Source organism: Felis catus, chromosome B1 (genome assembly GCF_018350175.1).
Source record: "Felis catus isolate Fca126 chromosome B1, F.catus_Fca126_mat1.0, whole genome shotgun sequence".
Classification (NCBI taxonomy): Eukaryota; Metazoa; Chordata; class Mammalia; order Carnivora; family Felidae; genus Felis; species Felis catus.
Window position 1 is genome coordinate 44,260,273 of NC_058371.1, and position 25,581 is coordinate 44,285,853.

The window sequence follows — 25,581 nt, forward strand, 5'->3', positions numbered from 1 at the left end:
CCCTGCCCCCAAACACGGGACTGCATTTCCCGGCAGGCGCCGCGGCCAGCGGCCAATGAGAGGCTGAGGATTTGGCGGCGGCGGCGGCGGCGGCGGCGGCGGCGGCGTTCCGAGAGCCCGGGTGGGGGGGCTTTGTGCGCGGCGGCGGCGGCGGCGGCGGGAGCGGGCGGCGGCGGCGGGAGCGGCGACCAGGACGGAGGCGGAGACCGAAGGGGACTGTCCACTGGTCGCTGCGGAGAGGCGTGCGAAGGCCGAGTAGAGCCCCGAGGACCTTGCTGCTCCGGCGCGGCCGCCAGCCCCAGCCTTCTCTCTGGCAGCAGCGGCTGCGCGGCGACCCCCCATCATCCTTCCACCGCCCCTGGCCACCCCGTCTCCCGCAGCCTTCCTCATCTCAGCTTCACGCCCGGCCTGGCCGGCCGCGGCCCTCCTCGGTGCCGGCAGCCATGGCAGAGGCGTCCGGCGCGAGGAAAATCTAGCCCGGGGATTTCATGCGGCCTAGCTCGGTTCCGTCTCCTCCCCCCGCAGCCCCGGCGGCTGCCCGCACCCCAGCCCCACTCCGGGCCTCCGTGTCTCTCCTGTGATCGTACTGACACGGCCGGGGGGTTAGAATGGAACAAACTGAAGGTAAAGTTAGTGCGTCTGTGTGTGTATGCGTGTGTGCTGGAAGGAAGGGCTGAGGAGGGAACGACGAGGAGGGAGCGACGTAGGGATGGGACCCGGGGAGAGAGAGAGAGACCCTAACAGGGATGGGAGGACAAGCTGGCGGCCAGACAGGGTTCGAGGGGAGCTCAGTAGGAAGAGCAGAGGGCCAGGTGGGGGGTGTGGAGACTGGGAGGTGGGGCCGAGGAGGTAGGATTGGGATGAGCGATGGAGTGGCGCTGAGGTGGGAATTGGGAGTAAAGGTGGGATGGGGGCGGGGATAAAGATGGAACGGGGGAGGGGCAGGGAACGAGAAGAAGAGTTAGGTTTGGAGATTAGAGACCTGGCTGAACTGAACTAGGTTTGGGGGTGCAGTGTGGAAACTTGAAGAGTCTGGGGGAAGGGGACAGAATTGTCTGGAGAAATGGGGCATCAGGAGAGGAAACGAGGGGATGGAAGTAAAGGAAACGGTGGGTTAGGAAAAGGGGTATAAATTGTTGAGACAGGATGCATAGGAAGACAGGACGCAGACTCGGGAAACTGGAAGACTTAGAATTGGCATGGGAGGGAAATGCCCTGAGTGTTGAGAAGGGGGAGAGCTACCGACCAAGCCTCACAGAGTGGGAGGAAAAGAAGGGGAAGGGGGTTGTTAAAGGAAGGGAAAGCCTTTTGTTCCTATATTTCTGTGTATTCTGGGCCTTTTCTTTCAAGGCTAGAGAACGGAGAAGAAGCTAGTGGCTCTAGTGTGGTGATTGTTGTGAAATGAGGAGGTGTGGGGTTTTGCTGTTTGGGGGGAGGAGGAAATGTGTTAGTGTTACGGTGTCAAGACAGCAGAGACATGGCCATAATTTGATGGTTTTGCTGAGGGAGTGGAGACTCTTCGGATTTAAAGGGGGTAGGGGCAGCCATGTTTGCTGCCAGGCACTGCAGTGTAAATAAATTCCTTCTCTCCGACAGCGGTACGAATGTGGAAGGGGCCAGTTCAGACTGTCAGCCCCCTTTCTTTCTATTCGCGAACTCTTCCCATACATCTTGCGGTAATTTAAGATTATTCATAACCACCAAAGGAGGTAGTGATGTTTTCCATCTTGTGTGTGTTGCTGCTCCCCCCACCCCCTTTCCCTCTTCCTTCTGGTTGCAAACAAGGCATGCTAATGAACTGCAGTGTAAAATTAACCCTTTTTATAAAGTTGACACTGTATGTTGACTGGGTGAAGGGATCATTGCTATCGTATTTCAAATGTGATCATAAAAACTCTTAAATGTTGAAAATTCATTTGTTTTAGAAGCTTCGGAAGCAGTCAGCATGTTTTCTGAAATTCTTCAAGTAAACAAGGAAATTGCATCGGTTATTTTTCTTGGGCTTGTGTTCTTGGCAAAGCACTGTGTGGGGGTGAGAAGGGGTAGAAAGAGCTGCTTGTGGTAGGTTATGCTCTTGCTGTATTTTGAATGTTGGAAAATTAGAAGTAGGTGCATTTTACAATGATGTTACCAACAGTTCATGCTCATAGGTGACGGGTGTGTTAAGTGTTTTTCTTTTAATACGCTCTCTCTCCTCCATCCCTTCTCTTTGCTTCATGGGTACAGGTCAGTAGTCTCCAGATGTCAGCTCAGCACAGTGTAATGATCTATGAAGTAGGCATGCAGTTCTTAGAGCCTCAGTGAAGTGCCGGATTTTTGTTTGTTTGTTTTTTGGTGAGAACTTCAGGTTACTCTCAGGAAAGCTACAATAACGCTTTAATGTATTAAAATGTAACTGCTTGTGTAATTTGACATGGTTACTGTTCTAAAGGTTTAAATCCTGACAAACTTACAGTAGATACATTGTTAAGTGGAGCCTATTTTCCTATTGAAAAGGATTAAATGTGTGTGTGTGTGTGTGTGACCTTTTATTTTTGTTTTATAGTTGTAATTGGGGTATTTCAAACTTTAATCCATCGTATTGATTTTGAAACTATTCTCTAATACCAGGAAGGTGTGTTAAAATTGTAATATGATAGACTCAAACCAGTTGTACTGCATATTGATTTAATCTATCTTAATGCAATATCCTTTCAGTTGTTATATAGAAGTTGAGGAGGTGTTCTTGGTGTGTTGAAAAAATTAAATTGAATATTGTTAGAGTAATACTTTATGAGAGTACTTTTAGTTTAAAGGCCAGATTCAAAACTTGATGTACAGAGAGACAGAGAGACAGTGCAAGCAGGGGAGGGAACAGAGAGAGGGAGACACAGAATCCGAAGAAGGCTCCAGACTCTGAGCTGTCACCACAGAGCCTGATGTGGGGCTCTCGTGAACCACCGGATCATGACCTGAGCTGAAGTTGGCCGCTTAACTGACTCAGCCACCCAGGCGCCCCTAAGCCCAAATTTTAAAAAATTCTGTGAGGAAAAGTTTCACTAAAAAAAAAAAAAACTATTCAATATGCTTTTTTGGAATTAATTTTTATGGAGATCTCATTTTTTTTTATATCTTCCACTCAGTTGACATGTTATTTGTAATTAACTGGTAAAATTGTGTGCATGAACTATCACTGCCATAAATTTAGGAAAATGAGAAATTCTTGTATATTGAAAGAAGAAAAAAACTCATGTTGGAAGCTTGAATTACTTTTTTAAAAAAGTGTATTCCTATGTATTCAGGATTTTGTCAAAAGCAGGGTCCCCTGACTAGCTGTATTGAGTATTCTGGCTCTTTGGATAGGTATCCACATAATGAAGAAGGCTATTCTAGTTAGATAATAATTAATTAAAACCCAGACTTTGCTGTGATTACCGTGTCTGTCAGCCCACCTGCTACCTGTGATAGCTTTTTTTTTTTTTAATCTTACTAAATATGCTCTTTCCTGTACTAATCAGATTGATTCAATTTTGGGTAAAGGAAATTGGTTGCCTTTGAGATGGTCCTCCTTGAGTGAATTGTCAAATCTGATTCTAAAGACACTCAGTTTCTGAAGTTTATGATATTTATAATAATTATAGCAAAGCTGCTAATAGTTGTCTTCTTACAGTATGTTATGCTAAGTGCCTTACACGTATAATTTCCTTTTATCCTACCAACAGTTGCATGAGGTTGGTACTATCGACTCCTTTTTAGAGATGGAGAAATTGAGGTTAAGTATCTTAACAGCACACAGATGGTAACTAGCAAAGCCAGTATTTGAATCCAGGTCTTTTCTAATTATATAACCTGGATCGGCAGGTCTTTTAGTTTCTTTTAAAAAATTTATAAAGATAAAAAAAAACTATAAAGATAATACATGTTCATTATGTAAATTTTTTTCAAATATTATAAAAGGCTAAGAGGTAAAAAAAAAAAAAAAAGTTAGCACCCCATTTCCCCCAATAACCATTTTGAAGTTTCTTCTGAAAATATCTATAGATATTTTCCATATATTCTATTTCTTCTAGAAAATATCTGTACATACATATGTATATCTGTCTTAAAATACATTCAAAATGGGTCATACTGTCTGCATTTGCTATTGTGGTGTTTGGGGTTTTTGTTTTTGTTTTTTGTTCTTGTGTTTTAATAGGCTACCTGGGACATCCTTTTAAATTAGCACATATTTGATCTACAAGTGTTTTTAATTAAAAAAATTTTTTTTTAATTTTTTGAGAGAGGGAGACAGAGCATGAATAGGGAGGGGCAGAGAGAGAGGGAGACAGAATCCTAAGCAGACTCCAGGCTCTGAGCTGTCAGCACAGAGTCCAGTGCCAGGCTCGAACTCACAAACTGTGAGACCATGACCCAAGCCGAAGTTAGACGCATACCTGACTGAGCCACCCAGGCACTCCTACAACTTTTTTTTTTTTTTTTTAAAGGGTCATGTAGTATTCTATTGTTTGGAATATTGATTAACAGGATGTTAACTATTTTTACTATTGTAAGTAGTATAGCAGGTCCTGAATTAAGTACCTAACAGCCAATTTAAATGGAAGAGATATAATCCAACTACTTTATTTTATAAGAGAAAAAACAGAGGCCTAAGGAAGTTAAGTTCCTTTGGTGACAGATCTGTACCTGGCTCTTTATACTACACCACATTACTTCATTTATTATGAAGGTATTTGAGCTCTCTGTAAAAGCTCAAGGTGAAGGGGAATATTCAAGGGTAGGCATGTTTAATATAATGAATGCAAAAGGATTAAGTTGCAGTGAGGCAAAGGATCTTGTTTCTTTTTTTCATACTTTGTTCACTATGTTGTACATATAGTATATGCACAAAGCATTCTTACATGCATAAATGAACCCTGTCTAAGGATCTTAGAGTTTGTGTTTTGGGTAACGAAATGGTTTTGGCAGAATTTTTCCTGTTTTAATAAAATTATCAATGAAATAAAATAGCAGTGAAATGAAAAAAATAAGAGGTCCATTGTGGTCCTAGAAAGGAACTTGGAAAGAAAATGGAGTCACTAGTAAGTTGGTGTTTTTTTTGTTTTTTTTTTTTTGTAATTTTTTTTTTCAACGTTTATTTATTTATTTTTGGGACAGAGAGAGACAGAGCATGAACGGGGGAGGGGCAGAGAGAGAGGGAGACACAGAATCGGAAACAGGCTCCAGGCTCTGAGCCATCAGCCCAGAGCCTGACGCGGGGCTCGAACTCACGGACCGCGAGATCGTGACCTGGCTGAAGTCGGACGCTTAACCGACTGCGCCACCCAGGCGCCCCACTAGTAAGTTTTTAAAAATGAGCTTAAAAATAGCTCATTGAAAACAAGTTTTAAAAGATCTTAGCAGGCACCACTGATTACTTTATTTTTAATTATTTTTGTCAAGAAGAAAATAAGTTACCATGGATACTTATTGATTGGATTCTTTTGAAACAAAGTCAGTTTTAGACACTTAAAAATTAGAATTATCAAAGCCTTAAAAAGATTTAGAATTTGGTGTCTATAAACTTTGTTTCTTGATACAATGCTGTTTTTAGTTTTACTTAAAAAAAAAAAGTAGAGTCTGTTATTTTTTGAAAGAGCAACTAAGATGATTTATTCCTTTGTTAATAAACAACATGTCCAGCATTTGAGTTTTTAAATGAATGGTCACCTTTATTTGTGCAGGCTAATCTTTTTATAAATGTTAATAAAGGTAGATTTAAGAAATTGATTATACTACAACTACCCAACACGTTTTTAAAAAGCTTACAGAGTTTTAGTTTTGGTTTTTATTGTTGATTTTACTAAGTATCTAGTAAGTACTTTCAAACACTTCGTATTATGTTGTGCCTGCACAGTGTGGCATAAAATAAAGGTAAAAGGCATATTTAAAGTTTTGTGAAGTTAGAGAATGTTCAGTTCTCACTACATGGATATGTGTTATTACTCCTAAAATATATCTGCCTACCGATGAGATTTTGAATTTGCAAAGCTCCTTGAAAAATGATTCTTGACTTATTTTTAAATTTATTAAGATGTGGATCTGTAACTTTTTTTTTTTACTAGGTTCCTTTTTTCATGTAGATTTAGAGCTACATTGAGGAGAAAGTGAAGGGAAAATGAAAAAATTTTGTATCCTTTACATTTTAACTGTATAAATGTATGAATTTATTATCTAATAGTACCTTGCACTTATGACATCTTCTAAGATGTTTGATTGAATTCCTACATGATGACTGGACTTGTTTTTAAAATGTGAAGTTGGAAAGCATAAAAATTAGTTAACCCAAATTTAAAGATGGGAAAATTGAGGTTTCAGGAAATCCTTAGGCCGAGTAGATTGGCATGTTAGGTAGAATAAGGTTTTCAGAGTTCTGTCTGATTACTTAAAATTTTTTTTTAGGGATGCCTGGCTGGCTCAGTCAGTAGAGCATGCGACTCTCCATCTTGGGGTCGTGAGTTCCAAAACCCCACGTTGAGTGTGGAGCTTACTTAAAAAAGACACTTTTAAAAAAATGTGTGTTTCTTGACTTTTTCTTCATAGCCTGCATTATCCTTACTTTAATAGATAAACATTAAATAACAGTAAAGTGTTTTTCTACCATGGAACATGCTTTTTGAATTTTGTATGATGTATATACATACATCTTGAAGTACATAGATGGATATTTTAAATTTAGGAAATGTATGTATTCCTGGGATTTTGTGAGTCAAACAAAACTTGGTTTATCAAGTTGATTTGAGATGAAGAAGTCTTGTATGGAGGCTTGCCTTTAACTAAAGGCTTGCCTTTAACTACAGCATTTTGGCTGTAGCCAAGACAGTATTGTGTCTGTTGAGTCTTGTGTAACTAATATCTCTTAGCTATAGAGTCTTAAGAAAACTGTACATTTAAACACATACACATAAAACACCTTAAGAAAGAAACAATTTTAAACTTTTAAGTTGTGAAATATGACATATAAAGAAAAAAGCACAAAACCTAAATGTACAGGGCACCTGGGTGGCTCAGTTGGTTGCGCGTCTGACTCCTGGTTTTGGCTCAGGTCATGATCTCACACGGTTCGTGAGTTTGAGCCACACATCTGGCTTTGTGCTGACAGTGCAGAACCTGCTTGGGATTCTCTCTCTCTCTCTCTCTCTCTGTGTCCCTCCCACTCTCTCTTTCTCTCAAAATAAATAAACAAACTTGAAAAAAAAATTAAAAAAAAAAAAACCCTAAATGTACAGTATAAACAAATAATTAGAAAGTAAACATTATGTAGTGACCACTCAGGTAATAAACCCTTTAAGGAAAACTACAGAGACTGCTTCATTGGTTTAGTTGTTATTGCCTTGATGGTAGTTGGACTTTCAGGATAACAGTATGCTGAAAGTAATCTGAAAAATTAATAATGAGGGGTCAGGAAATGTAAAAACTGAATCACCAGTTACTGTTACTATCAAAAGGGTTATCTAGGCAATTAAAAACAAGTTTCCTACCAGTGTAGTCATTTAGTGATTTGAAATCTTAGTGCTATATTAATGAATGTGAAACAAAAAATGACACTAAATTCTGTAAGAATCATGCCATTTTATACAAAATGTTTTTTTCAGAGTTCATCTCTTACAGTTTTTTGAAGAATTTAATGACTACTGATTTTTAGATTAATTTGCAAACTCTAACAATGATTTCTGCTTAGAAAATATCAAATTTGAGTTATTAATAATATCCTAAGCTAAGTTTCTTATTTTATAAAAACTGCTTTGACTCTCCTGCTTTCACATTAATGTAGCTATTCAAGAAGTATTAACCTGAGAAGTAATCAGTAGTGACATTCTGTTTTGACACTTCATCCTTGATACCTTTTGATTCTTATCTTTTCTGTATTTTGTCTAGGTGAATCAAATTTTTTTGAAACTGAAGAAACTTACTTGAGGGTGCTCCTTTGTCTTAGCAGACTGTTTTCTTATATGTTTGGAAGTGTTAAATGTTGATTTTCGAGGATTTTGATAACAGAGAAAATTGAATTTTTTTCCTTTCTGACTACCTGTTGCATACAGTATACTTGCATAAAATTCTGCAGTGTGGACTTTGGAAAAGACATTTTTGGAACACATTTTTGGAACATATCTACGTACATAAAGTAAAATCTTTATTTGGTTATTGTAATTTTGTTACTTTTTAAGCTTTTTTTTTTTTTTAATGATTTCTGCAGAATCCAAATACGTTAGCACATAGTATTTCATATTTGGTTGTGATGAGAAACTTTTTGCTGTGCTTTACCATACCCTTGAATTCCTTCCTGTAATGCCGTAGAATGTTGTTCTTTTTTATTCTGGCTAATTTTCCCCTAGCAAAGATGATAAATAATTATTTTAAATCTTGAAATGAACATACATGTTGAGTTTTCCTAGATGTGGAAGCAAATGTGATTTGATATAATAATGTTTTAAACCTAGATTAGGTAGTTTGGCTTTGTGTATGAAGTAGAGTTAATACGCTTTTGGCCAGCTCGTGGTTTCTGTGTTAACACCTGTAAAATTAAGCGTGGATCATTAGAATTTATTTTATTGGGGATAGAATTAGTTAAGGTTTTAAACTATGAGGTTAGTGTATTAATTAAGGTATTGGACACATATACATACATGCACACACATAATACTCGTGAGAAATGCTGATGGCCCTGTTTTTATTTTTTAATGGAAAATATGTACTTTTCAAAGTGGCTACTAGTTTAAAAATAACACTTATGTTTAACTTATGAAAGGATTTTTATTGTAGAGAAATTGAAGACTAGTCAGATATAGAGAAGATTAAGATCACTTGAAACTCTGCCAGTTGGAAGTAACTATTGACATTTTGTTCTATATCTTTCCAGTGTTTTCTCTTATGCATCTATGTATTTTTTTTAACAAACTGCAGTTGTACATTAATATTATTTTGGTAACATGGTTTATTGTGAAATTAATTTTTTGAGAATGTGATTTTTTGAATTGACATTTAATTTCATTGTATGGGTATGCCATATCTGTTTACCATTCTTCTATTGATGGTGTTTTAGGTAGTTTGCAGTTTTGGGATATTATGATTTGATGAACATCCTTATACATTAAAAAACAAAAACCTTTATGACTGTGATTATTTCCTTACAACAGATTCCTAGAAATAGAATTACGTAACAGATATGAACATTTCAAAGGCTTTTAACACGTATTGCCAGTTGGTTCTCCAGAAGGGTTTTTTTAAATAACAGTTTTGTTGAGAAATAATTCACATACCATACAATTCACCCACTTAAAGTATACAATGCAGCATTTTTTAGTATATTCGTAGAATTGTACAGTCATCACCACAATTAATTTTAGAGCATTTCCAGAAAATTTTGAGCTAGTTTAAACTCCGAGCAATATCAGAAAGGCTTTGTTAAATTTGTGGTTTTTAAAGTGTAGTGCAAATGTATAATAATACAATCATTTATGTGATAACATTTTTTCTTTGTGATCACCATTTTTTTTTAATTTTATTTCCAGCTTTTTTTTTTTTTATATTTATTTTTGAGAAAGAGAGAACAGATGAGCAGAGGAGCAGCAGAGAGAGGGTGACAGAGGATCTGAAGCAGGCTTCATGCTCTCAGCGCAGAACCCAATGCAGGGCTCGAACTCGTGAGCCTTGAGATTGAGCTGGCTTAACAGACTGAGCCACCCAGGCATCCCCAAATTTTAGTTCTACCTTTATTGAGATATAATTGACTGACACACACTTTATATCCATTTATGAGTGAGTTTAGAAAGTTACTGATGAAGATGCTCATATCCTATGTTCAGAAATCCTGACATAACAGAGTTTATGAAACAAAGTATGTGGCAGATTTTTTACAAATTATAAAATCATTCTCCAGTCAAGATGCCTTTATTGAGAGAGTGTTGTATATGGTTTAAAATATGTTTCTTTTCGTTCAAATTTTATTTAGAAACACTTTATTTTAGAAAATGGCTATAGAAAGTGTGCTATACCTGTATATTTAACTATAGCAAACTTGTCACCCTAAAGAGAGTATGGTTTTCTTTTTATTAAGAGAGGTTTGCTTTGCTTAAGTGACCTTCACCCTGAAAGTTGTTCTGTCATTCTGTTTGCTTTAAGCCATTTGACAAAACATCTTTTTTTTTTTTCCCCCAACTCCATGGGCCTGTGGAGTATAGAGCAAGAGTCCCACCTTAACAACTAAGGCTCAGTGTTGTCATCCCTGGAGATGAAAATATCTACTTTTTGGAGTTATAGTGATCCAAATTAGAACTGCTAGAGTGTACCTGGAACCGGACCAGGCACATAGCTGATAATTAATGACTTAAAAACATTTTTTTAAACATTTTTATTTATTTTTGAGAGAGAGAGAGAGAGAGAGAGAGAGAGAGAGAGAGAGAGAGAGAGTGTGAAGTGGGGGAGGGGCAGAGAAAGAGGGAGACACAGAATCTGAAGCAGGCTCCAGGCTCTGGGCTGTCAGCACAGAGCTTGAGGTGGACCGCAAGATCATGACCTGAGCCGAAGTCAGACGCTCAACTGACGAGCTACCCAGGTGCCCCCCAAAATTATTTTAATGTTTATTTAGAGAGAGAGACAGAACATGAGCAGGGAGGGACAAAGAGAGGGGGACACACAGAATCCAAAGCAGGCTCCAGGCTCCAAATTGTCAGCACAGAGCCCCATGCAGGGCTTGAACCCATGAACCGCGAGATCATGACCTGAGCCAAAGTCAGAGAGTTAACAGACTGAGCCACCTAGGTGCCCCGATGACTTTTTTTAAATATAAGAAAAATAATATTTGCAAAATGAACTAGACTTTAGTCCCATGTTTAATAGATGAAGAAATGAATTCATCTGGCCTAAACTCAGTTTCAAAGAAGTTAAAAGTGAATGTTAACTAATACTTGAATAGAATCTTTGCATGGGTTATGTGTTTCCCAGTTGTAAGAATTCATGCTGGTACAAGTACGAACATGAAGTTAACTTTCCAGTCCAAATTTACTTCCACTGTTGTTATTACAACAGCATGGTGGCTATAGCTTCACCAATGCTTAGTGTTCTGATTCAGCAAATAGCTGATAGTGTAAAATTTGAGTATATGGTATGAAGTGTCTTATGTCCTAACTTTTATTGCTTATTTTGAAATGGAATGTTGAATACAATTGATCCTAAAATACTAAAGTGATAAACCTGATGAACCAAAAACCAAAAACTGGTCTTTATAGGAAAGATAAACTTAGTAAATTACTATTTTAGATATTATAATAAGTTACTTAGTATTTTAAAAGCCACATATCAGTTCTGTGATGCATTCTCTTTTTGTCTTGCTGTGGTGAATGGAGAATACAAGGTAAAGTCAAATTTGAACATTTACAAAATTTTGAGAACCAATCTCTAATCATTTTACTATAACTTAAAAGTTTGTTGGTGAAAGAGGTAGGAAAATATGTGGATGAGCTTGTTAGTTTACTAGATTTCATAGTGCATGGAGCAAGATGACTGATTGGAGTTACTTATTTTGTAGTAATTTTTAGTATGAGTCAATACCCTTGATGGAAGGGATTGGAAAATAATCTAAATTTTCTTCAAGTGTTAATACCATGTCTGCTGTGCCGGGTGGGGTCAAGAACAAAGTGAAGACCATCGAGGTTAAACCCAGTAGATAAGGGAAATATGGTATATTACTAGTAAGTTTTATATTGGTATAGGCAATTCAATAGTATTGAGGTTTAGTCAGGAAAAAATAAGAACTACAAAGCATCCTAAACTATTGTATAACAATGAAATCATAGTCAATGAAATCTGTATAATTGTATTCAATGACACACTTACTAGTCCATTGAAATACAATATAGGGTGGGGTTTTTTTGTTTTGTTTGTATTTCATGAGTTAATTGTGTTTTATTTCATGCAGGTCACTTCCTAATACAGGATATTTTAATATCCTTGACCCTTATCCACACATTTTTTGTGGAAAAATTTTAAGTGAAAATTTCAGAAAATATTTGTGGCAGTAACACTGTAGTTAAATAGATTGTGGGGTAATACAGTTACGCTTTTAAAAATAGTGTTGCTCTTTTATTAGTAGTATAGACTCAGAAAAAGTAAAATAAAAATTAGAAGAAAATGTGCCACTTCTGTAATGCACCTTTATTATTTACTTAGAGAATTTGGTAGAAAGAAATATGGGGCTGATTTTACCCCCTAAAATTTTATTTATGTAAATAGATATTGGTTGTCAATTTCATATAATTGCTCTTTCAAATAATGAACATCTTTATGTAATGTTAATGTTAGGTAAGACCTTAAAGTTAATTTTTTTAAACCACATATATTTCTGTCAGCATGAAAATCCAAACTGTACACCTATTTATTGATAACTAGGAGGAATCATAGCCCATTTTCCATTGTTTGGGGCCTTTTCAGGTTATCTGGATCATCTGATTTTTAACCTCTGCTATTAGATATACACAAAAGCCTAATTCTGTATCCCTCAGAATTCATACAGCTAAATTAGAGGTAGAATCAGAGTTAAAATTCAAGTCTCGTTATGAAAGACGGATGTCAGAGTACGTTTTTGCTTATCCCAGACTTATCTCAGTCTGTCTTATTCTAGAATATAGATCTGATTACTAAACCTCTTATGTGACTTCTTTCTGGCTTCACAGTACTACTCACCCATTCCTTTAAAAAGTTTATGACTGGGGCGCCTGGGTGGCTTAGTCAGTTGAACATCTGACTCTTGATTTTGGCTCAGGTCATGATCTCACAGTTTGTGAATTAGAGCCCCACATCGGGATCTGCCCTGACAGTGCAGAGCCTGCTTGGGATTCTCTCTCTCCCTCTCTGCCCCTTTCCTGCTCACTCGCTCTCTTTCTCTCAAAATAAGTAAACATTAAAAAAAGTAAAAAGTTTATGATTAACCTTATTTTTATAAGCTTCTTTGGAATATTTTTGTTTAGTTCAAATATGAAAAATAATTTTTTTTTGAAAAATAATTTATATCAGCACTGTCCAATAGAATTTTCTGTGATGATGAAATGCTTTATAGCTGTGTTGTCTAACATGGCAGCCACTAGCCACATATGGATATTGAACAGTTAGAATGTGGCTAATGTACTTGATAAATTTTATTTAATTTTAATTTGTTTAAAATTAAATAGCCACATGTGGCTAGCACCGATTGAGACATTTTTTAAAAATATTTTTTAAAAAAACTTTTTAAAAGTTTATTTATTTATTGTGAGAGAGAGGGAGAGAGAGAGAATCCCAAGCAGGCTCTGCACTGTTAGCACAGAGCCCATTTTGGGGCTTGAACTCCGGAGACATGAGATCATGACCTGAGCTGAAACCAGGACTTGGATGCTTAACCGACTGAGCCACCCAGGTGCCCCAGGTTTAGATATTCTTAATAAAGGAAAGAATTAAGTAGAGGTGGACATATTTTTCACATTATTTGCTCTTGCAATCTATTTGTGTGTTTTTGTGGAGTCGGGTTTTAAAATCTCATTTTTCCAAAATACTCAGTGTCTTAGTGACTAAATCTAGTCATAGAAAACAACTTAGTAATAGCTATTTGAAAGCTAACGTGTTTTTAAAAATTCTTTTAATTGATTCAATTAAGTGACTATAGACTGCCAACCAACAGAATAATTTTATTTCTGTAGTATTCTGGAATAGTTACGGTTAAATAAGATTTCAGACTTAAACTTTTCATGTTACATGGAACATTTGATTAAATTATTATTAAATTTTTTTGCTATTGCCATATCTCAGAAGTCTCTGAAACAAAGAGAAATTGAAATAAAAGATATGCCTAATGATCACTTCTTCACTTGTCTTCTTTAAATCTTTCTATATAACTAATTCCTGGTTTTGATTAAGCCTTTTTTTTTTTTTTTTAAATCAGGCTAGCCCCTCAGTCATTGTATCCTATTACCCTGTTTTATAGTAGTTTATCACTATCTGAAATTTTCTGGTTTATTTAAGCTCCATGAGACTAGAATCTTATTTCCTTTGATTTCCCAGAGCTAGAACAAGATCTGCTGTATAGTTGGTGTTCAGTAATGAACCATTTCACAAACAAAACAAAGGATTCTGTGAAGAATAAGATAAATATTTGGAATAACATGCCAGTTGGAGTCTGGGAATAGGCAGGGTGAGACTCAGCTTTTGATTATCTTAGTGATGCTGGTGTAGGTAATTTAAGGTAATTATTTTTTTTTTTAAGTTTATTTATTTTGAGAGACAGCAAGTGGGGAAGGGGCTCAGAGAGAGGGAGAGAGACTTCTAAGCAGTCTCCACACTGATACAGTGCAGAGCCTGATGTGGGGCTCCAACTCAACGAACCATGACATCATGACCTTAAACTGACACTTCACCGACTGAGCCAGCCAGGTACCCCTAAAGTGATTAATTTAGAATGATTTTGTATAGAAATGTTTCTCTGTGAGCTTTTATTTTATTTATTTATTTTTAAAATTTGTTAACGTTTATTTACTATTGAGAAACAGAGAGAGACAGAGCATGAGTGGGGGAAGGGCAGATAGAAGGGGAGACACAGAATCCAAAGCAGGATCCAGGCTCCGAGCTGTCAGCATAGAGCCCGATGTGGGGCTCAAACTCACGAACTGTGAGATCATGACCTGAGCCAAAGTCGGACGCTTAACTGACTGAGCCACCCCGGCACCCCTGTGAACTCTTATTTTAAAAACAGGCTTTTGTCAGGGCCCCTGGGTGGCTTAGTTGGTTAAGTGCCCAACTCTTGATTTTGGCTTAGGTTGTGATCTCATGTGCTGATGCTGTGGAGCCTGCTTGGGATTCTGTCTCCCTCTCTCTTTGCCCCTCCCCTGCTCACTCTCTATCTCTAAATAAATAAATAAACAAGTATATAAATAAAAACATTAAATGAGAAAATATTTACACGGTCAGTTTTTGAGTATTCAGCCTCATTTCATAACTTCTTAGAGATGAAGGGGTTTACTCAGAGTCATTTATATACCATTGGCTGAAATGGTAGGAGAACTACCTGCTCCTGATTTTCCAGTATGTTTTGACTTATGATCTATGAATGAACATCGCTGGGTAGCAGACATAGGCACTTTAACTGATACAAGCAGTATTTGGCTAATAATGATTTGAGTTATCTCCAAGTTGTTGGAAATCAAATATTCTTTTACAGTAAATTAGGTGATTTAATTTCTAATTTTAAAATGTCAACAAGGTAAGTGTGGAAAGGATTTTATTTTTACTATTTATTTCTATACGTACTCTTAAATAGTTAAACAGTGTTTTAAGATGTGAATGAAAGCCTTTTTATTTAGGGAACTTATTATTTTACCTTTACAAAATACATTTCCACTTAGAGGTTATTCATCAGAGGTTATTCATCACTACATATTGGCTTATTGTAGTATTTTTGGATGGCTGTGTGAGGCTTTTCTTTTTTAACTTGTTCATTTATGTTTAGCAGAATTTTAAAATATGGTTCTTACCAGAGTGCTATCTTTATTAGTGCAGATTTTCTCCACCTCCCTCTACATATTTTTGTGAAAATCGGTCACAAAACCCAGTGTGGCCCAGTGATTTTAGTTGCCAGAAATTGAAGATCTTAAAAACAGTAAGTATTTTAGTAATAAAACGACCTATAACATTGTGTCCTGTCTGGGAATGGCTTTACTGCCATTTCATTATTTGTATCACATCTATGACTAGAATGAAAGTAAACTCTAGAGCATAGAAAGCAGCAGTGACTGTGCCAACAAAATGGGAAGAAGTATTTCCTTTCTTCTGCATGTATAAAAGGTGGCAGCCACACCCTACCAGCAATTTAAATCTAATGGCTTTTTCTGGCTGTCCAGGGACAAATTGTAGGTCACATTACTATATTTGTATCCATACACAGGAATATTTGTGTTGTAATAGGGTAAGACTTTTTAGAGTGATATTTCTGTTTCAGATTCTCCAAATCTTAGGTTAATGGATCTATGGTAATTCCCCTCCTCCCTGTTTGTGCTTTATAGGGATGTTAGTGGAACTAAGGACAACAAAGTGAGTGGAAATGCTTTCAGAGAAGACTCTATTAGTTTCCTGTTGCCTCTCTAACAAATGATGTCAAACCTAGATGCCAAACGAAATTTAAAACAACAAATTTACTATCACATACTTCTGGATGTCAGAAGTCCAACATGGGTCTCTCAGGGCTAAAATCAAGACATCAGTAAGGTTGTATTCCTCTGGAGTCTCTAGGGGAAGAATCTGTTTTCTTGCCTTTTTCCAGCTTACAGAGGCTGCCTGCATTCGTTGGCTTCTGGTCCCCTTCTCTACTTTCTTTTTTTTTTTTTTTTTAATGTTTATTTTTGAGACAGAGAGAGACAGAGCATGAACAGGGGAGGGTCAGAGAGAGAGGGAGACACAGAATCCGAAGCAGGCTCCAGGCTCTGAGCGGTCAGCACAGAGCCCAACGCAGGGCTCGAACTCATGGACCGTGAGATCATGACCTGAGCTGAAGTCGGACGCTTAACCGACTGAGCCACCCAGGCGCCCCCCTTCTCTACTTTCAAAACCAGAAGTGTAGTGTCTTCCGGCCTCTTCTCCCTCCCCTTTTCACTTATAAGGATCCTTGTCATTACGTTGGCCCCAGCTAGATAATCCAGTATGCTCTCTCCATTGGTAAGATCCTTAATCACATGTGCAAAGTCCCTTTTCCACATAAGGTAACATTCACAGGTTCTAGGGGTTAGGATGTGGGCATGTGGGGGGGGGGGGGCATTATTATATCACAGCCTCTGTGCAAGTTGAAGATACTGATTTTGTTAATTATAGTAACAAGGGATGTTTTCTGAAGCAGTAAGCATTGCCTTTCTGAATTAATACAGACATGACAGAAAGTGGTTTAATGGTCAGTGAGTATAGCATGTGGTAAAGAGTGCAGGTCATGAGGTAAGATTGCCTGGGTTTGACTCCCAGCTCTATCACTTATTATATGTGGGACCTTGGACAAGACACCTAAGCTGTTTTTCAGTTTCCTCATCTGTGAAATGGAGATGCTAACATTCACTTTAGTTTTTCTGAGGGTTAAATGTTGTAATTCTTGCCAAGCACTTGGAACATCACATCAAAAGTGCTCAGTAAATGATCCTGTTTTACTTAAAGCATCTTTAAAGTATTTTTCATTTGAAATTTCAAGAAATCCTTATATAGATTAAAATCTGGGTGTATTCTGAGATGAATTTTTTTTTGTTAAACATTTTGAATACTCAGAAACATTTCATATTTGGGAAAACATCTGTGCATACTAGTCATTAAAAACTAGGGTACAAACTGAATAAATGAGTATTTCCTTGATTAATAATTAGTGAATTATATTTTTTCTTTTGTAAAATGTATTGAAACTTTTATACTCATTTTAAAAAATACAGAAAAGCAAAAGATAAAGCAAAAAAGAACAGAATGTATCCATAATTCCATTCAGAGATAGTAAACATTTACATTTTAGTGAACATCATTTTAGGGTAGTAGTTTTCAACCCTGGGGTGATTTTGCATCCAAGGGGACATTTGGCAAAGTCTGGAGACAAATATTTTCTGATTCTTAGTACTGGCAGATGGTTCTACTGTCATCTAGTGGGCAGAGGCCAGGAGGCTATCACGCATCTTACAATGCACATGACAGTCCTCCACAATAAATTACCTGGTCCAGAATGTTAGTAGTGCTAAGGTTGAGAAATCTTGTTTCACAGTGTGAACTCATTGATAAGTGTATTGCCTTCTTAGTCTAGTTCTCAGTCATATATTTGAATTTTGGATCACTTCTTAATCAGTGAGTTACAGAAAGCCTAGATACTAAAGACCAAATTTGATTTGGTAACTCATATTTGGCTCTTGAGAAATGTTAATAATTTTAGAGATTAGTATAACACAGCAGTTTGATGAAGTTTCCAAAGAAGGTTTACACATTAAAATTACCTGCATAATTTTAGATTATGAAGTTGAAATCCTGTTACAGCAAACACTAATGCTGTGATTTTGGGCTGTACTTTTGACTATATTTTGATAGTTGAAATGTATTTTCTTCTGTCTTCATTACTTGGTTGGAAATGAGTATTTAGTAAAACAACAGTTATAATTTTCTTTGGTCTTTTCTGTCATCTCTGCACTTGATCTTAGCCAAAAGGCCGAGATGTGATTTTTCTGTCATCTCTGTATTTCATTTAGCAGTCTTTCTCATTTACTTACTGCACTAAGGGATAGGCATACAACAATTAACAAAATGTAAAAAAAAGTACCTAGTACTTCTTCTAGAATTGAAGTACAGTTGACCATTGAACAACATGGTTTGAACTGTGCAGGCCAACTTGTACACAGATTTTTTTGATAAATCTAGTTCTGCAAATGTATTTTCTCTCCTTTTGGTTTTCTTTTTTTTTTAATTTTTTTTAACGTTTTTTATTTATTTTTGAGACAGAGAGAGACAGAGCATGAATGGGGGAGGGTCAGAGAGAGGGAGACACAGAATCTGAAACAGGCTCCAGGCTCTGAGCTGTCAGCACAGAGCCCGATGTGGGGCTCGAACTCACAGACCGTGAGATCATGACTTGAGCCGAAGTTGGCCGCTTAACCCACTGAGCCATCCAGGCGCCCCTCTCCTTTTGGTTTTCTTAACATTTTCTTTTCTCTAGCTTATTTTATTGTAAGAATACTGTATGTAATATGTATAACATACAAAATGTATATTTATGTTGTGGTAAGATCAACAGTTAGCTGTTAGTAATTAAGTTTTTGGTGAGTCAAAAAAAAGTTATATACACATTTTGGACTGCACTGGTTGTCAGCACCCCTAACTGCCATGTTGTTCGAGGGTCAACATGGTTTGGTTTTGTTGGTTGGTTGCTTTTTCCATGATGAAAGATGGCACTGCTATCCTTTGCCTTGGAAATTAAAAATAAACATGAATTTCAGATATCTGAACACATTTGGCAGTTCTCAGAATGCTGAAGTTACTCAAAGACACCTCAAATATAGCTGGGCATTCTAATGTAAACCGATTTTGTTTTAATACAGGCTTTGTGTTAGTCTGTACATGATTTAAAAAAAAAAGGAAAGTCATTTTATTAGAGTTCTAGATTCTTCTTATGTATTATGCTCAGTGGTGATAATGTTATGATAGTTTCTCAATATCATTAGTAGTGACTGCAGTTTTTATACACTGAAACAAAAAACAGAGATTCATTTCATTATATACCTACTGCTTTGAAAAATATCCCTAATATGTTAATAGTTTATATACACCTGTAGAATTATTAGATTCATGGTAATGAGTTTCATATTAAATACGGTTGTGTAAATATTTAGTTTCCTGGGGAAAAAATCTCTTGTCAGTCAGTGACTCTTGTGTGATGTGTTTATATACTGTATTTCTAGCACTTAATAAAATGTCTTCTATTCTGATCTGATGAAAAGATTACTTGATAAAATATAGTAAGATTACAAAGTAACTTTTGAAAACGTTTAAAAATAATTGGGGCAAATTTTGTTTTGTTGTGTTTTCCTCTTAGTGACCTGATAACCTGCTGCTAGTTTGGTTTTGTGTTGGACATATAATCAGAGTGCAGGTACTTTCTAGCCTAATTCGTGACCTTTCTTAAGAAGGAAAAAGCAAATTTGTACAGTCAGTTCTAAATGCATGCTCCTAACAAACAGCCTGTGGTATTTCACTAATACTAGTTAGTGGTTATAGCTCATATTAAAATATTTACAGGGACACCTGGGTGGCTCAGTTGTTTAAGCATCTGACTTCAGCTCACGTCATGATCTCATGGTTTGTAGGTTCGAGCCCCGCGTCGGGCTCTGTGCTGACAGCTCAGAGCCTGGAGCTTGCTTCAGATTTTGTGCCTCCCTCTCTCTGCCCCCCACTTCTCAAAAATAAATAAACATTAAAAAAACTTTTTAATAAAATATTTACATTGTCAAGCCAATTCTGTGGCCCTTTACTGTGATACTCCCTTCTGTTTACAGTTGATTTCTTTATTGATAATGAGTCAGGCACTGTAGTTAGCCTGGAGATTTTGAGATGAAGTAGGCCACTGTCCTTAATATAGACTTCCAGTCTTTCCATATCGTCTGGCATCTGAGTTGTTTTTATTTCCCTAAATTATGTAGTTTCATTACATGCTTATAATTTAGTTTTGTAACATATCAAGAAAGATTCTTCTAATAATCTAGGTATTTGGAAGCTATGCTATTAAGAGGCCAAGTAAGTTTTATTTTTTTTAAGTAAGCTCTACACCCAACGTGGAGCTCAAACTCATAACCCCGAGATCAAGAGTTGCGTGCTCCACCAGCTGAGACAGCCAGGCACCCAAGAAGCCAAGAAAGTTCTTAGCTGAAACCCTTTTAGATAATGGTTAATGTAGGTATTGCAAAGGCGCTCCCCTCCCTTTCCACAGGTTAGGACTTTTTTCCCGTAAGTCTGGAAATGTCTGAAGTCCCTAGATCCTCTCCCACATCCCACAGCTTCTTAACCCTGGGCATTTTCTTTTGCCATCCAGGCATTTGTCCCTTTCTGTTATCAGTGACTCTGTCTTGCTCATCTTTTATCTCTAGTACTCAAGACTAAACATAATACGAGTACTTGATGTGAAATGAATAACTGAATCTTACCAGGAGCAATTTCTGAGCCTATTCTCCAGCACTTGCCCTTTATTGCTTTTCTCTCTCCGGTAATAATGTAACTGTACAATCGCAGGAGCCATGTGTGAATTTTCATCCCTGTAACTTTAGTGCTGAGCCCAGTGTCTGGTAAACAGTAGATGCTCAATAAATATTTCTTTTATTAGAGAAGCCTGTATAGGTTGGAGTGGGGACAATCTGGCTGCAACTTTTGTTCTCCTTCCCATTGCAGTAGCACCAGAATGGGAAGGAAGGAGGAGCTGGTATGAACCTTGGCCCCAAATCGCCTCAGCCCACAGAGGGTAGTTAACAGACAGCAGCTGGTATCCAGAATCAATATGATAAAATGTTGTTTTACCATTATTTCTTTCACAAATGTTTTCATTTCATTTCATTTCATTTCATTTCATTTCATCTCATCTCATCTCATCATGTTCATACACACACACACACACACACACACACACACACACACACACACACTTCCTGTAGGTTAAAATAGCCCTTTACAGTGTATTAAGTGCTAAAGTGTATTAAGTAAAGTATAGGTAGGGATGCTATGCCAGCAGAAGAGGGTACTTGGCCTGGCTTCAAAGTGTGTGTGATGTGTGAGAGGTGATCTGGAAAAGCTTCTTGGAGTATTTTAACACATCTGAATAGAATCTTCAAGCATGAGTAGATGACAGAGAAGATGCTAGAATGATGGAGAGCAAGGTGGGAAAGCTGCAGCAGCAGGAGAGGAGGCCGGACAAGTAGGCAAATCAAGAAGGGTCTTCTGCTGTTTGGATTTTATCCTAAGGCATGGAGAGTCATGAGAGGTTATTAAATTTGAGGGTTTTTTTGTTTGTTTGTTTGTTTTTCTTTTTAAATACTGTCAGTGCTATAGAGAACAGATTGGAGGTGAACGACTTGGGAAGCAGGAAGAACAATTTGGAAGTTGATACTCTAATCCAGATGAAAAATGATAAGGCAGAGCCAGTGAACATAGCAAGAATTGGGTAGATTTGGAAGAAAGTTTGAGGGTGGAATCCAGCTTTCTTTTATGCATTACGTTTATCTTCTCCCAGTTGGGGGCTTATCTTTTCACTTATGTTGTATCTTTGACATACAGTTTGTTAAAATTAAGATTGTTGATTTTATTAATCACTTAAACTCTTTGTGTATTTTAAGAAATCCTTCCACCTTGAGTTTGTAAAGATCTCCTGTTTTATGTTTTTGTTTATTCTTTAAAAGTTTGTAAGTTTTACTTTTTATATTTGGTCTTTAATCCACCTGGACTTGGTATCCTGTATGGTAAGGATCTAATTTTTTTTCTACATGGAGAAGCAGTTTTCCATACCATTCTTATTTATTTTGAGAGAGAGAGAGAGAATATGAATGGGGTAAGAACAGAGAAAGAGGGAGAGAGAGAATCTCAAGCAGGCCCTGCACTGTCAGCACAGAGCCTGATACAGGGCTCAATCTCACAACCCTGAAATCATGATGTGAGCCAAAATCAAGAGTTGGACACTTAACCGACTGAGCCACCCAGGTGCCCCTATCTGTACCATTCTTTAAATCTTCTGTTCTTTCCTTACTAACCTGCAGTGCTGTTTCTGTTATAAGCCAAATTCCCATATAGGCTTGGATGTGTGTCCAGGATCTTACTGTTTCATTGTTAATTACTGTAACTTAATAAATGTAAATCTTTTTATTTTAAGCACATTTAAGGTGTACAAACTAGTCATCCTTTGAATGGATATCGTAGACTTTATTGTTGAGAAGCATACGCAGATCCTTTCTTGATTTCTTTTAGAGCATATTTTTTCAAGATATCATTCACATACCATACAATTTTCCCTTTTCAAGCGTACAGTTCTGTGGTTTTTAGTATATCCAGAAAGTTGTGCAACCCCACCACTAATTCCAGAACATTTTCATCACCTCAAAAAGAGATCCTGTACCCATTAGCAGTCAGCCTCCATTTCTCCCTTCTCCCAGTCCCTGGCAACCACTAATCTTTTGTCACTATGAATTTGCCTATTCTGGATATTTCATACAAATGGAATCATACAATATGCAGCCTTTCATGACAGCATTCTCATTTAAATTGAGTAAAATTGATAGATTAGCAGGGTATTCTCTAGGAATAATACTATCTAAGAAAATAGAACAAAAAGACTGTACCTTAGTAGGGAGAAAGAAGAGAAAATCTTACCAGGATTTATTTGTTTTGTTTTTATTATTTAGGCATCAAATTCATAATTTATTTCTCCATTATTGAAGAACGTGGTTTATCTTTTGCTTAGTTGGTAATGAGTAAATGTCATGTAGCAAATTCTACAAGAATTTTGTTCTTCTGTTGATACATCTTGAGTTTATTAGATATAGATGGAGTGAGACTACTTTGATTTGAATGTTGTCTGTAATTGTATAAAAATGACACAATTTGCCTTATATCTTGGTGGATAGGTAAGATCACATGAAAATATAAAGGGGATACATTCTCTCCTGAATTGCCTATTTTTTAACACAAGCAGATTTTCCAGTTTAACCCAGAAATTAGTCAGCAGCTTAGAGTTCTTTTTAAAAGGCTACCTCGGAAAGTACCTTTAAGTCAAGATACCCAGATAAGGTTTACTAACACAGAACATTTATTTAACATACTAAAATGTTGTAAGCTTTTTGTGTCATTTGGTGAATTGATGCTTTATTAGTATAATAACTGAAAAATAGTTCAGAAAAGAAGATCTTTCCCAAGTTACATCATTAAACTTTCAAAGAGTTAGCCTCAACCAGAATGGTAGTAAATACCTTTAAATGCTTCAGAAGTTTGACCAGTTTTTTCAAACGTCATAATTTTGACATCTGCAAATCTTCGTTAAAAATATCTTAGGGAAACTAAAAATGTGTTAAGTACCTATAGAATTAGTATCATTATATAATGGCCTCGAAGTCTCAGAAGTCCAAACGTTTGCATTACCTTGGGAATGTAACAAGTTGAGAAAAAATGCCCAAATTTCAGTGAGAAATAATTTGCTTCAATACCACTGTGGTTACAGCTATGGTTGGCTGTGACTACCAACTGTATAACACTTGGTTATTATTAAAAGCACTTTATTTTGTTTGTGAGTAAAGAGTAAATCTTATAATCTGATACAGGTTTTGTTCCCTTAAAGGATAAGATTATCTAAAGACAAATGCAACAACCACTTCCATTTGTAATTTTATTTGTATTTCCTTGCTAGAAATTTTCAAGCAGGATCCATTTTGTTTGAAAGATTGACATTGGATTGTGTAGTCACTGTACCAGATTCAGTTATTGTTTTTTGCCTATAACAGAGCTAGATTAGATGCTATCAATTCTAGCAGCTTTTAGTGAATAAAAGGTAAACATTGTTGTTCATTTCCTTTTTTGGTGCTGTAGAGGCGTGATCAAGTTCTTAGAACCAAATGGTTGATTTTTCTTTTTTTTTTTTTCCATAACCTTCACCCTCACCCTTGCTTTTTTTTTTTTTTTTTAAGTTAAAATGTAGGAAGGCTTGTGAAGGAAAAATATTGATTTAGCGTAATTTGCATCCTGTTTATGCTTAATAGTAGCAGTTTGTGTTTGCTGATTATTATAGGTATGTGTTTGGGCTCCTTAAAAATATTTATCTTCTACTTATTTCCAAAAAGGTCGAATGGCTTATAGTTTTAAAATAGATATAAGAAAGCAAAATAACATACCTCTGTTCTTTAACAGTACACCTTTGTTATTACATTACTAACAGTTAAATGATTTTTTAAACTATGAAAACCAAAATAGGCAGTACAGAATTTAACTTATAGTCAGAAGATCACTCTGATCATATAATTAAATCAAAATATAAATAGAACACAGAACCAAAAAGAATGGAGTCTCTTTTAAAACTCTGGCATTAATGGATCTGGCCACTTTTCTTATAGATTAAGCATGTTTTTCAAAATTTTACTTTAAAGAGTCTCAGGTTTTACCCATGCAAACCTATTTACTTAAAATAATAGATCATATATTTTTTTTTAATATATTTTTTTTCAACGTTTATTTATTTTTGGGACAGAGAGAGACAGAGCATGAACGGGGGAGGGGCAGAGAGAGAGGGAGACACAGAATCGGAAACAGGCTCCAGGCTCTGAGCCATCAGCCCAGAGCCTGACGTGGGGCTCGAACTCACGGACCGCGAGATCGTGACCTGGCTGAAGTCGGACGTTTAACCGACTGCGCCACCCAGGCGCCCCAAAATAATAGATCATATTTAAAAAAAAAAAATTAACTCCTGTCTCTCATTTTCTTTTTGGCGTAAATTTGGGGGGGGGGAAATAGTAAAATGAAAATCACCCTTGATGCTGTCATCCAAAAATCTTCATATTCTGTCATTAAGTATGAGACATAGTCGAAGAAGTTTTTTTGGAGGGAGTGGGTATGTTTGTATGTATTAAACTGATTTCAAATACAAGATCTGATACAAGATCTGATTGTCAAACATGAGTGATCAGTTAGAAATGGGTATATGAATATATTTGGTAGCTTTCTCTTTACACCTCAAAGAATGTATACTTAAACTTGCCTTTATGTACTACATTTCAAGTTTTTGCTGTAAGACAAAATTACTCTCTAATTTTTTAACGTTATGTGTCTTTAAATTTTTTAAAAATTTTTCTTAATGTTTGTTTATTTTTGAGAGAGAGACAGAGCGGGAGTGGGAGAGGGGCAGACACAGAATCCAAAACGGGCTGCAGGCTCTGAGCTGTCAGCATGGAGCCTGATACGGGGCTCAAACTCATGAGCCGTGAGATCATGACCTGAGCCAAAGTTGGGTGCTTAACTGACTGAGCTACCCAGGCACACCTAAAAAATTTTTTTAATGATGTTTTGCTGCAGGAATCACCAAAC

At 36.8% G+C, this 25,581-nt stretch overlaps 1 protein-coding gene across 7 annotated transcripts in view; it reads left to right on the plus strand.

Annotated features, from left to right (window-relative positions):
• The first annotated feature begins 513 nt into the window (after positions 1 to 513).
• Positions 514 to 25,581, plus strand: part of NSD3 (nuclear receptor binding SET domain protein 3) — a 117,063-nt gene continuing 91,995 nt past the window's right edge. For 3 of the 7 annotated variants that reach the window (XM_045055555.1, XM_045055557.1, XM_045055560.1), the window contains exon 1: positions 14,916 to 15,637. The gene's annotated coding sequence lies outside the window, so the exon portion shown is untranslated. Of the gene's footprint in view, positions 625 to 14,914; positions 15,638 to 25,581 lie in introns of those variants that run through there. The other 4 variants (XM_045055558.1, XM_045055561.1, XM_045055556.1 and 1 more) reach the window with 3 other exon arrangements.